The sequence below is a fragment of the Lithobates pipiens genome, unplaced genomic scaffold, assembly GCF_037356315.1.
Source record: "Lithobates pipiens isolate NorthernLeopardFrog02 unplaced genomic scaffold, aLitPip1_a1.2 Scaffold_23, whole genome shotgun sequence".
Classification (NCBI taxonomy): domain Eukaryota; kingdom Metazoa; phylum Chordata; class Amphibia; order Anura; family Ranidae; genus Lithobates; species Lithobates pipiens.
The window spans coordinates 90,891,597-90,905,299 of NW_027507785.1; positions in this window are offsets into that span (position 1 = coordinate 90,891,597).

Consider the following 13,703-nt stretch of genomic DNA (forward strand, 5'->3'; position numbering starts at 1 on the left):
AGCTGTCCGCGCCTATGTCAAGCATTTCTTAGATAAAAATGGGGGCATGACAATCGGATTACATAATCTGGAGGCCCGCCCCTTGTGATGTCACGGGCCCATCATGTCACAAGGGGGTGGGCATCTGGATGACGTAATCCAATGGCCATGCCCCCATCATTATCTAAGAAATGCTGAGATTGGCACAGAGAGATGCGGGAGGCAGCATCGGAGGAGGGTAGTCGGCAGGAGTGGTGGCAGAGGAAGAAGAACACCGGACAAAGAAGACAGAAAGAAGAATAGCGGAAGAAGAAGCAGTGGGAGAAGGAGAAGACCGAAGGAGGAAGATGCGGGAGAAGATAGAGGAAGAAGGGGGGAAGAAGATATTTTTTATAAAAGACTGTCTACTGTATTTTTTAACACTACACTAGGGGTGCGACAGATGAGCGGGGGGGAGGGGGGGTTCAGTGTTGGGGCAGAGGACAAAAGAAGGACATTGGTGGGACAGATGAGCAGGGGGTTACAGAGGTGGGGCAGAGGACCAGGGGGTACAGAGGTGGGGCAGATGTGCACAGGGGTGTAGAGGAGAAAGGAGGTACATCGGTGAAACACATGGAGGGGGAACAGAGGTGGGACAGTTGTGCAGGATGTACAGTCGTGGTACAGATGAAAAGATGGTTCAGTGGTGGAGCAGATGTGCATGGAAGTACAGTGGTGGGGCAGGTGAGAAAGGGGGAACATTGTTGGGACAGATAAGCAAAGGGTTACAGTGGTGGGACAGAAGAGCAGGATGGTACAGTGGTGGGGCATGTGCAGGGCAGTACTCTGATGGGGCAGATGTGTAGGGGTTTAAAGTGGTGGGGCAGATTAGAAAGGGGGTACATTGGTGGGGAAGATGAGCAGAGTGGTACAGTGGTGGAGCAGATGAGCAGGTGGTACAGTGGTGGGGCAGATGAGCAGGGTAGTACAGTGGTGGTGGGACTAGTAGAAAATGGCGAGGAAAGAAGGAGAAAGAAGGGTTTCTACAAAGAAGTAGATAAAGAAAATAAGGGAAGGGTGATAGGAACAGAAAGGGAAAGGTGGAACTGCCTCTGCATCCACTCATTTTAGATGGTTATTACTTGATCTATTGTAATTAGAACTCCATGTATGGATATTTTATACATAGTTACATTGGTTCAGTTTGAACATACCAGGCCAATCCCCCTGAAAGTAGACACCACTTCTCCAGTGATCTCCTCTTGCTTCTGGGTCCTGTGCAGCCGGCCTGATTCATTGTGAACACAGACGTTCGGCTGCTCAACACAGGCGCCAGCATTCTCTGAATGAATGCAAAGTGTTCTCTGATTGGATCAGGTGGAGAGCACAATGTCACAAGGACAGTTGGGGGCTATGACTTTACTTTTTTTTCTTTTTTGACTGTCTGTGAAATATATCCATCCAATAAAGAATGTAAACAGCAGAGGGCAGCAAAGTACATGTTACATACAATACAGTTCTTATTTGTTGTAATTAATTTGAAGGCCAGCCAGCAAGGCCTCTGATAATGACAACATACATATATGCTTGCAGATCTTCTGTCATTTCTCAAATGAAAACACGTTATTATTACCATACATTTTATAGACAGATATTAAAGTATGTCATGTTTTAAGAATATAATGGAACAAAGTTGGTGAACAAATACATGACTGGGAGATTTTTACGTTACCAACGGGTCATAAAATGTTATCTTTTTATTATCTGAAAATATACATCCATAATTCAGTAACATTATAAGGGACACACAAATACAAAGATTTAACTCTATTCAATACCATTTGCACCAACTATTTCTGGGAAATGTAGCATTTTACTGCTCTAGCTGCAGTGGGCAAAAGTCAACATGTGCAAATGGGCACTTCAGTCCAAGGCTGGTGAAAGGCAGAGCAATTTTCTTTCCTGCAATCACAGGTTGAGCAATCAACTTGGGTACATTCAGCTTGCCCATACAAGATTCAAACCGTCTATAGCTGGCTACACACTATACAATTGTTATACAATTTTCTTCTACAATTTTCCACAACCATATAATAGGAGGTCAAACCTAAACACTTTCAAATTGTATGCAACCAGGCAGGCCCTTGCACTACAGAGCTGAAGGTAAATCTAAAGGAAATTTGTATAATGTGTGGCCAGCTTTTGGCTGGCTTAAAATCTTTATTTTCAGGAGCTTGAATGTGCAGCCAATGTGGGCAGCAAGTGGGATTGAACACAGCTGGTCTTCCTTTCAAATCAATGGAGATTTATTGATTAAAAACAATGATTTAGGGCCAGTGAATATAACAATAGCTGTATTTTAAAGCGGAAAAAAACCCATCAATTGCATTATTTCCCAGCACAGCATTCAAGGCATGCTGTTAATGATAACTGTCACAGTTGCTTGTGCACTCAACTGAACTGTCAAGAAATCAAATGGCTGGAGTCATGAATGATCATATGTGCAGCACAACTTCAACTGTTTGGCTGTAAAGGATAGGAAGGTTTAGTCTTGTTTTAAAGCTGTGTTGCGCCCCCTCCCCCCCCCAAAAAAAAATAAAAGTCTGCAACTACACATACTGTAGCTACTGACTTTTAATTTTAGGACACTTACCTGTCCTGGAATACAGCGATGTCAGCACCACAGCCAATTATTCCATCGGCTGTCGGGTGCCATTGCCGGTAAGGGGAACCGGCAGTGAAGCCTTGCGGCTTCACAGCCAGGTCCCTACTGAGCATGCACGAAGCATGCTATGCTCTCTTACTGGCCCAGGAGATGGGGAAGGAGGAGGGAGAAGGAGGGGGCCGGACTTCTGATGTACATTGCCGAGGTCCAGCTAAAGTGGGGACAGGGTACCTGTCCCCACCCTGTACCCAAACTTTGTAGAACCACCTTTCGCTGCAATTACAGCTGCAAGTCTTTTTGGGGATGTCTCTACCAGCTTTGCACATCTAGAGAGTGACATTTTTGCCCATTCTTCTTAATAATAGACAGAGGTCAAAATAGCTCAAGCTCTGTCAGATTGGAAGGAGAGCGTCTGTGAAGAGCAATTTTCAAGTCTTACCACAGATTCTCAATTGAATTTAGGTCTGGACTTTGAATTGGCCATTCTAAGCCCTTGTACACACGGTCGGAGATTCCGACAACCAAATCCGTCGGAGTAATTCTGACGGATTAATTCCGGAAGAGGTCCGGAAGTGATGTTGCATACACACGGTCGGACAAAGTTGTCGGAAAATCCGATTGTACATAACGTGATGGCGTTATTTCGTTACGACGGGACTACGTTCAGGCTAGTAGCCAATAGCTTTGGTCTAGGAATTTGATCTGAGCATGCGTGGTACTTTGTCCGTCAGAGTAGGCTACACATGATCGGAGTATGTCCGATCGGAGCATTTTGTCAGAAAATTTTACCGGCAAGTTGGAAAAGTTGGTCGTCGGATATTCCGACAGAAACAGTCCGATGGAGACCACACACAGTCGGAATATCCGACAAAACGGTCCGAAAGGACACATTCCGTCGGAAGGGCTTACACATGAATATGCTTTGATCTAAACCATTCCATTGTAGATCTGGCTGTATGTTTAGGGTCGTTGTCCTGCTGGAAGGTGAACCTCTACCCCAGTCCCAAGACTTTTGCAGGCTCTAACAGGTTTTCTTTTAAGATTTCCCTGTATTTGGCCCCATCCATTTTCCTATCAACTCTGACCAGCTTCACTGTCCCTTCTGAAGAAAAGCATCCCTACAACATTATGCTGCCACCACCATGTTTCACAGTGGGGATGGTGTTTTCAGGGTGATATGCAGTGTTACTTTTCCATCACACATAGCGTTTTTCTTTTATGCCAAATATTCAGTTTTGGTCTCATCTGACCAGAGCACCTTCTTCCACATGTTTGCTGTGTCACCCACATGGCTTCTTGCAAATTGCAAATGGGACTTCTTATGTCTTTCTTTCAACAATGGCTTTCTTCTTGCCACTCTTCCATAAAGGCCAGATTTGTGGAGTGCACGACTAATAGTTGTCCTGTGGACAGATTCTCCCACCAGAGCTGTGGATCTCCTCCAGAGTTACCATGGGCCTCTTGGCTGCTTCTCTGATTAATGCTCTCCTTGCCTGGCTTGTCAGTTAGGTGGATGGCCATATCTTGGCAGGTTTGCAGTTGTACCACACTCTTTCTATTTTTAGATGATGGATTGAACAGTGTTCTGTGAGATGTTCAAAGCTTAGGATATTTTTTTAGAACCTAACCCTGCTTTATCCATAACTTTATCCCTGACCTGTCTGGTGTGTTCCTTGGCCTTCATGATGCTGATTGTTCACTAAGGTTCTCTAACAACCCTCTGAGAGCTTCACAGAATGGCTGTATGTATACTGAGATTAAATTACACACAGGTGGACTCTATTTACTAATTTGGTGACTTCTGAATGTAATTGGTTCCACTAGATTTTAGTTAGGGGTATCAGAGTAAAGGGAGCTGAATACAAATGCAGGGCACACTTTTCACATATTTATTTGTAAATGATTTTGAAAAACATTTATTATTTTCCTTCCACTTCACAATTATGTGCCACTTTGTGTTGGTCTATCACATAAAATCCCAATAAAATACATTTACATTTTTGATTGTAACATGACAAAATGTGGAAAATTTCAAGGGGTAGGAATACTTTTTCAAGGCACTGTACATGCTACCACTTCACCCCGCCACCCCCCCCCCCCTCCCTGCCTTCTGTGACACGTCCCAGAAGGCTGTGGGATCTTGTGCAGTGGGAAGCCAGCTGTGACGCCGCAAGGACTCCCCTCCTCATTGGCTGAGACAGCAGAGAAGCGCCATTGGCTCCTGCTGTCAATAAAAGTCAATGAGCCAATAAGGAGAGAGAGGGGCCGGGCCACAGCTCAGCGTCTGAATGGACACAGGGAGCTGCGGTTCGGCTCGGGTGCCCCCATAGCAAGCTGCTCAACAGGAGGAAGAGGCCAGGAGCAGGGAAGAGGGACCTGACAAGAGGAGGATCTGGGCTGCTCTGTGCAAAAAAAAAAAACTACACAGAGCAGGTAAGTATAACATGTTTGTTATTTTTAATAAGAAAAAAAAATAAGACTTTTGTATCACTTTAAGAATTGCTGTCTGATGTGGATGACGTTTAATGGTTACACTTGTAAGTATATGTTAGTATAATTTTTGGTACTTTCAATATTCTTATGCATACTAATTGTTATGTTTTGTTCTATTTCTTTTATGTTGTAAAAAGAAAGGTTAAGCATCATAACGTAAGAGCAATTAAGATATAGGCTGTACATTTTTTTTGGTCCCACACAAATGGCTGTAGGTTAGTAAATGGAACTGCTGCCCCCATTGATACAACCACCTGAGTGGAATATATGGTATTTATTTATTTTTTGATGCTGTAATATTATGAAAATAAAAAATAAAATTATAAAGAAAAAAAACAAATCCATGTTGAGTAAATCAGCTTCCATAAATATATTTTACCTTTGTATTTAGCTATTTGCTATTTAATGGAGCACAGTGAATGACCTCTTTGGCTTCTCTATCAGTAGCCAGAGATCTGGTATTAAGCAGATTTTTTATTTTTTTTGCAATTAACTGCATCTTCTTACAACAGTCATTCAGCAAGGATGCAGATTGCACAGCTTAACTTACAAGTAGCCTACACAAACATATATTAACTCCTTCACACTGATAGTATGCAAATATGCGGCCGAGTGGGTCTTGGTACCGAGTGTACCACACTGCAAACACAGCATGCACCCTACACGTTCCTTGCACAGTTACCGATGGCTAATGGAAAGCAAGCAAGGATCGGGAGCTTTCTGATCATGTGACTGCCATGACAGCCAATCATGCCACGATCACATGATCATAAACCCCAACCCACCTCCTGGTATCTGAAACCCCTTAAAGGGCCAGGAGACACTGGCCCAAAAGGGGTAAAGGCATAGCAAACATTTCTACCTGCACCTTGTTTCTTTATTTGCATAAGATGTGCATTGATCATGTTGTTTCATGGTGTCATTTGTTGCTTTCTACACACAGTCTATAGTAGAATAAATTCACATTCCTGTATCAGCAGTTTCATTTTGTTTTGAAACATGAGGCTTGCAGCATAGCATTGCACAGGATAATGTATGACCTCTGTCTGTAGTTTAAGAACTGACACTTTCTGTGAAGAAACTACATATCCTACATATATATACACACATATCCCCCCAGTTTAATGCTCTGCAGGTGAGAACTACACAGTAATCAGATATGACAAAGACACAAGCAAGCAGAGCATTTACAGACACACAAAGAGCTCACATATGCAATGTTTCATCACATTTGTGTTGCAACAGAGAAGGGATGGTGAGGCATGCATTGGACGCTATGTGACACAGAACTGAAAGTTGTCCTTGGCGCATAGGAACCAGCTAGCTGAACATAGGGGAATTGAACAGCCATGACACAGCCACAGCATGTGAGCCCATCATTACAAGGTAAGGCAAACAAACAAATAGCACAGGGCATATAACTACACATAAGGAAAACATTTGAACCAATGTGTATAATGCCTTTAAATGATAACTACAGTCCTTAGAAGTGGTGCACCAAAATGAAAATTCTGATAATGAAAAACCGAAAACCGTAACCAAAATGCACAGCGTTAAAAAAAAAAATTTTTTTTTAAATATAATTGTACTATATTCGACCTTTTAAAAAAATATCCTGAATTTAACTGAATATGAATTTATATGCAGCCATTATTGGCACCGATAACCCCATTTTTGGTTGATAATTTTTGGGGGCTGATATATCAGTGCATCCCTAGTTCTTAGATATGGTGGCTGCATCAAACTGAGAACATTCTCAGACAGCAAGTACAGAAATTACCCACTGATCCTGCCAGAAATGCCCCCCTCCTTGTCACTTCCTGGGAGCTGCACAGAATATCTTCTTTCTTAACTATCTTCTGTAATCTACCAAGTGTTTGTAGTCCATCTCTGGAAAGCAGTCTAGGGTGACAACCATTAGACATGTGCAGAGTGAAATATTTTGTTTCGGAATTTCGTTTTCGTCCGAAAAATACATTTATTTAGTTACTCCCGAAATTCGTTTTTATTTATTTAGTTTTTTGTTCAAAAATTGCATTCGTCCGAAAATCCACATGAATTACGGTCGAATCGGTCTTTGAAGGCTTATGGTGTCTGTCGAATGTATAAAGAAGATTCGATGGAGCTGCTAAACTCTATATAGCCTATGGGTGGAGCATTTGACTACGGAAATGTACAATTGCAGTGTCATACAGTTTCGATGCTCCATCTAATATTATTATAAACGTGTGTGTTTTTCGTTGCTTTGTCGAATCTCCATCGTTCATGTTGAATGAATGGTCTCACAGTGTCAGGTGTCATCTTTTCTCTCTGTCGAATCTTTTCTCTCTATGTCGAATATTTTCATCTGTCTAATCTTTTCTCTATATAATCTTGGACTAATAGAGGTAAGGTTAGGCACATTCGACCACAGGTTCAATAGACACAGATTGTTATTGTCAGAGTCACGTCGAATCTCCTGTTCTATAACAACAAAAATAAAGCATTTGTTTATGTCGGATCTTTTCATTTTTCGGATTCTGCAATTTTGTTATCGTTTGTCAAAATGAAAACTAAAATACCTGAAATTCGGACTAAAATGCATTCGGACGAAAACGAACGCACATATCTAACAACCATGGCACCCTCTATAGAGTGCAGCAGTGACGTAGCCACCCAGGGACAGGAACTGTGGTTTTGGCAGGATTGCCACATAAAAACAAAGCAAAGCAAATTTGAAAAAAGAAAACAAAGACAGCCAACACACCAATAACTAGTAAGTTGCAGTATATTATAGTTTGGTTTTTAATTTAGATACATTTTAAGTCATAAATGTGACATAATGAGTAAATGTTTAAAAAAAAACAGTTTACAGTAAGCATTCCAATAACTCAGAATTAGCTCCCACTAAGCACATATAGTTTCCCTTTAACTAACTTTAGCTCAATTGGAAATCAAGGCCACAACTCAATTGCTGTGTCCTTGGATTAAGACAGTTCTCTTGTGTCACTCGAATTCTACTTTTCATATCAGATCTAAGGAGCCGCTGCAAGATTAGGAGGATCTTCAGCACAGCAAATCCATATTTCATGCACAGATTAGAAGCAGCGAAGCTATTTTTGCACTAAGTCAAATCTTAGAGCAGCGAAAGAGAAAAGGTTTCTGCTGACACTAAAACAGCAAATCTCACAGGGAAAAGGATGATCTTTGCATTAATTATCCATTTATATGCCGTATGCGCTTGCCAATAGTCTGTATACTGTTGCTGCTCTCTGTACAAAACATTGGCACACACCTGTCATCATCAATATTCCCTGATCACATAAATTATTATTGTCTTAGATGTCTACATAGAAGTAGCAAGCTGTTGATAATTTTAGCTGGTTAATATACAAAAAGTCTGACTTTTGAAAGTCTTTGCCAGAGGAGGCTGCACTCTTGGAATTATGTTATTTCTTAAAGTGGTATTAAAGTCTAATTTTCAACATTTTCCTACAGGTAAACTTTTTAATAAATCATACCAGTAGGTTCTGTGGATAACTACTAAACGTGCACCATTTTGGAGATATTCACATTGGCTCCAGCTGAGGATGTCACCAATAAATGCTCAGCATGTTCTGTATTCATGGAATACTTAGTGCGCTGTGATTGCAGAGAGTGGCATGCATGGGAGTGATGTCATCATGGGCCCGTTAAAAAAATTTTTTGTAGAGATTACTACTGCGTTAATGGGAATGACGCTTTTTAAAATGTTTCCCTTATACATGTAAATGCAAAAAAAAGGTTCACACCCTTCAACCCACTGCCACCACACTTCACACTTCTTCATCATTTCTCCATCAAATCACTTGTGCTTTTTTTTTTTGTGCTTCCATTCCCAAAAATGTTGATGGAACAGTTTTCTAAGAATGATGGCTTTTCATGTCCCCTGGAATGCTGTTCTGATGTAAATCCGTATTCTACCATACTGGTGTAACAGAAGGTATTGTTACTGGCTGCAGAACTCTTTATTCCACAAAATGGTGGTAGCAAGTGCACTTTATTTAGCTTGTGACTGACTTTAGGTGGTGGCACTCTGGGGGAATATAGTCTGGAGGATGAACAAGGCCACAGCCATAACTAGGAAATTAACTACAATACCCAGTGATACCTTAGAGCAGGAGGGGTCTGATAAAAGAAAAAGCCCACAAAGGAGCAGGGCAGTTGGGAAGCACACCAACCAGAAATAGGACAGGAGAAGAAGTGCTGTTCTGTGTCGTTCTCTTCTGGTCGCTGTTGCATCCTGACTGAGTCAGCTGGGCAATCAGCTGCTCCGGTGTCTGCCTTGAAACACCACTCTGTGACTCAGACCGCCATCACTCAGGTTTGCTGGGGAACTGCAGGAGTGAACCACCAAGGTAACTCATCATCTCGCCTGCCATCAGTGATGGTCAATGATGAGAAAGGGGTCTCTGCTCATCAAAACAACTGCTACAGAGAATTATAGAGAGAGAGTGGTGAGCTTGTCACAGACCCACAGTTAAACTTAGCCCTTGTTGATGTTGTTAGTCCTCACTTGCAAGAAGCTGCAGATATAAACTCTACACCCATCATTGAGATAAATGTTCATGTTGTTGCTAGGTTAGGCCCAGTGCAGCCAAATTTCATGTTATGCTCCTCAGAACTGCTGCAACGGTGCACACCATAACATCTAACTGCTACAACTGTGTCTAAAGATTTCCCTCTATTGATCAAGTCAACTTCCCAGGTACAATATTATAAACCCCATTCTACAGACACACCCTTACTTGCCTGCATGCAAACATCTTCAAAGGGCCCCAATGTAGCCGGCAGAAGAGTCACATCAGAGACTATAGTCAGAATCACTGTATCCTGAAGGCAGACCTGTGTTTAATTGTAATCTTTTATATCTGTCAGGCCTATATTTAGCTCTTTTGTCTGAGAGCTCTCAAGTGGCATAGTTTATCTGTGTTGTTTATTTCTTTGGTCTCTTTTTTGTGACTTATCTCATACGGAGAGCTACTGTTTATATCCTCAGGTGTCACAGTATCTGCTGGAATTTAAAGCCCCTGTAATGCCGGCCATACACGGTTCGAATTTCGAAAGAATTTTCTTTCGAAAATCGTATCTAAGAATTTTCGTATGAATTTCGCACCATTAGTGGGCTGCAGCAACAGCCGATTTTCGTTCAGAAATAAAATTTGAGGAATCGGACATGTTGGAAATTTTTAGAAAAACAAACGATTTTCTAATCAATGATGGGAGAATCGTGCGAGAAACGTAATAAGAAAAGAAAATGTACGGAGATAAAAGAAAATGTACGGAGATAAAAGAAAATTTATGGAGAGAAAAGAAGATTCCCAGCCAAGAAATTTTTTTCTGTAGCAACATGAGGTGAAATTGAAGGCTAGGTCGGCCGAATTTCGAAAATCAATGGTGGCATCATCGGATCACAAAAAAAACGAATTTTCTGATTTTGAAAAGAAAATTTGTTCGAAATTTGACCGTGTATGGCCTGCATAAGGGACCCTATGAAGCTAATTGTGCATTCATTAATATGTTCATGCTGATTGACTTTAGCATGCCAATATATTCTATGATACTTTTATGAACTTTAATCAGCCAATACAATCTGTTATTCTTTTATAGAGTTGTAAGTCTACTTCTTATGTACCTGATAAAGTTTACAGACAGGTGTACTGGTGGTGTCAGTGAGTTTCAGGCTTCACATAAAGCTGGGCAAGAGAAGAGGACCCAAATTAACTAGCAGCTCCTGCTTGGGTAGCTCTACACTGGTAAGTTTGGTATGATGTCAGCAGAATTATTATAAAACACATCATTGCAACCTTTGAATTTAGGAAGGAGAGAACATATTTATTAAATGCCTTCTCAGTGTCTGTTGTGACCAGGTCAGTACCCCTATTTTCAGGGATCATCATATTTAACCTTTTCTTACCCAGAAGTACAGCAATATATGTAGTATCCTGGGTCAATGCAAGTAGTGATTTAGAAAGGTATAATGGTGATCAGGCTCTAAGATGGAGAAGGCCTTCAGGAGACTTAACCGCACTATTGTATGCACACTTAATATAGGAAAAAAATGTCCATGGCGTTTTGTTTAGGTATGTTCTGCTCATAAGGGCTTGGTATACCATAAGCACTTTGCTAAAAATGTTCACACCAAGCATATATTCTACATTGTGTATACACATCTGCATCCCAGCATACTAAATATCAATGCCCTACATATAAGAAATAAAATAAAAGTTTTATTTAAATAATGTATCCGCCCTTTTAAGGGGGTCCTACTATCTGTAGTCTGAAGGGAAACAATAGGAGAAGTGTTTAGTATAGACTACACAGCTTTGTGTATGACTTGGGACAAAGACTGAAATATGAGTCAGACAGGGGCTTCCCCTACTCTACTAAAGAGTGACTTTTAAATGTGATCTATGAATGGAGGGGGTGGACCTTTCAATCATCTGCCCATACTCCTTTCGTAGATTATGTCTCATTTATAGACGCTGTAGTAACAGCTATAAGTGGAGGAGCTGGGTTGAAAGGGCCAGAATAGTTGGGCATTCTTGATGAGTGCCTGTAAAAGCTCCCTTAGCACTATTAACTGTAGCTGCACTAGAAGATTACAGTGCCGAGGGGTTGCCATCAGGAAAGGAAGATTTCTGACAAAGAAGGCCATAGCAGTACGCAGGACACATCTCACTGAAGGTAATGTGTTTTTGTTAGTGTAGATAAATTTGTTCAGGCTGGACTGGCAGCCAAGTCTATGTGTTTTTTCCTGGGTTGGCCAGAGATCCAGGGGGGGCTGGATGTCTCACAGGCAGCATCACTGAGACATCCCCCCTACTTCTAGAACTTACAGGAAATTTCTAGAAGAATGGAAGGGGAGGTAAGGTAGAGCTGCCTGGAGTATTCAAGGGGAGCCTGACCAATTCCCAACAGATGGATTGGCAGAGGGAAGGTCCCCTCAAATACTCAGGGTTAGCCCTGCTGGAGGCAGTGGAGTTTGGGTGGAAGATGGAGTCAGAGGCCTTTGAGAGTAACCCCCTAGTCTGAGGAAGGGGTGACTTCAGGCCTGGGCTCGGATGCGCAAGGGACACTTCTCATGACACACGGAGGGATCCTGATCAGGAGGCACTGGAGAAAGGAGAGGACAGCAGGAGGACACTACCAGGCAAATCTCCAGGGAGGAAGACAGCCAGGTGGGCTGGTGAGTGACACATAGTCAAGGTGACTGAGAGGCATGCCTGAGAGTACTGGGTGAGAGCAGTCTGGGACAGGGGCGGATCCAGGGGGGGGGCAACGGGTCAATTGCCCCCTCCGAGAATACCGCCAGCTAATGACAGCACGGCCGGTTCCGCGGGTCCAATCGCGGCCGGTTCCGCGGGTACCCGCGGGCCGGTTCCGTGGGTCCAATCTCGGCCGGTTCCGCGGGTACCCGCGGCCGGTTCCGCGGGTCCAATCGCGGCCGGTTCCGCGGGTCCAATCGCGGCCGGTTCCGCGGGTACCCGCGGGCCGGTTCCGCGGGTACCCGCGGGCCGGTTCCGCGGGTCCAATCGCGGCCGGTTCCGAGGGTACCCGCGGCCGGTTCCGCGAGTCCAATCGCGGTCGGTTCCGCGGGTACCCGCGCTGAGTGGACGGGTGAGGGGGGGGCAGCTGGGCGGCTTAGGAGGGCTGCTGGCCAATCAGGAAGCCAGCAGGCAGGGGAGCAGGGAGATGACATCATCTCTCACTGCCCTGCATCCCTCCAGTTCCACCCTCACTGTGTAGGAAGCTGTGTGCAGCAGAGAGATTGCATCATCTCTCTGCTGCCTATCTTCACTCTGGGACCCAACAAAAGACCACCAGTAGGTGACAATCCACAGTGTGTGGCAGGCTACGTGGCAAGTGCCAATCCGCAATGTGTGGCAGACTACGTGGCAAGTGGCAATCCGCAATGTGTGGCAGACTACGTGGCAAGTGGCAATCCACAATGTGTGGCAGACTACGTGGCAAGTGGCAATCCACAATGTGTGGCAGACTACATGGCAAGTGGCAATCCGCAATGTGTGGCAGGTGACGTGGCAAGTGACAATCCGCAATGTGTGGCAGGTGACGTGGCAAGTGACAATCCGCAATGTGTGGCAGGTGACGTGGCAAGTGGCAATCCGCAATGTGTGGCAGGTGACGTGGCAAGTGACAATCCGCAATGTGTGGCAGGTGACGTGGCAAGTCACAATCCGCAATGTGTGGCAGACTACGTGGCAAGTGGCAATCCGCAATGTGTGGCAGGTGACGTGGCAAGTGACAATCCGCAATGTGTGGCAGGCTACGTGGCAAGTCGCAATGTGTGGCAGGCAACGTGGCAAGTGACAATCCGCAATGTGTGGCAGGTGACGTGGCAAGTGGCAATCCGCAATGTGTGGCAGGCAACGTGGCAAGTGACAATCCGCAATGTGTGGCAGGTGACGTGGCAAGTGACAATCCCCAATGTGTGGCAGGTGACGTGGCAAGTGGCAATCCGCAATGTGGGTCAGGCAACGTGGCAAGTGACAATCCGCAATGTGTGGCAGGTGACGTGGCAAGTGGCAATCCGCAATGTGTGGCAGGC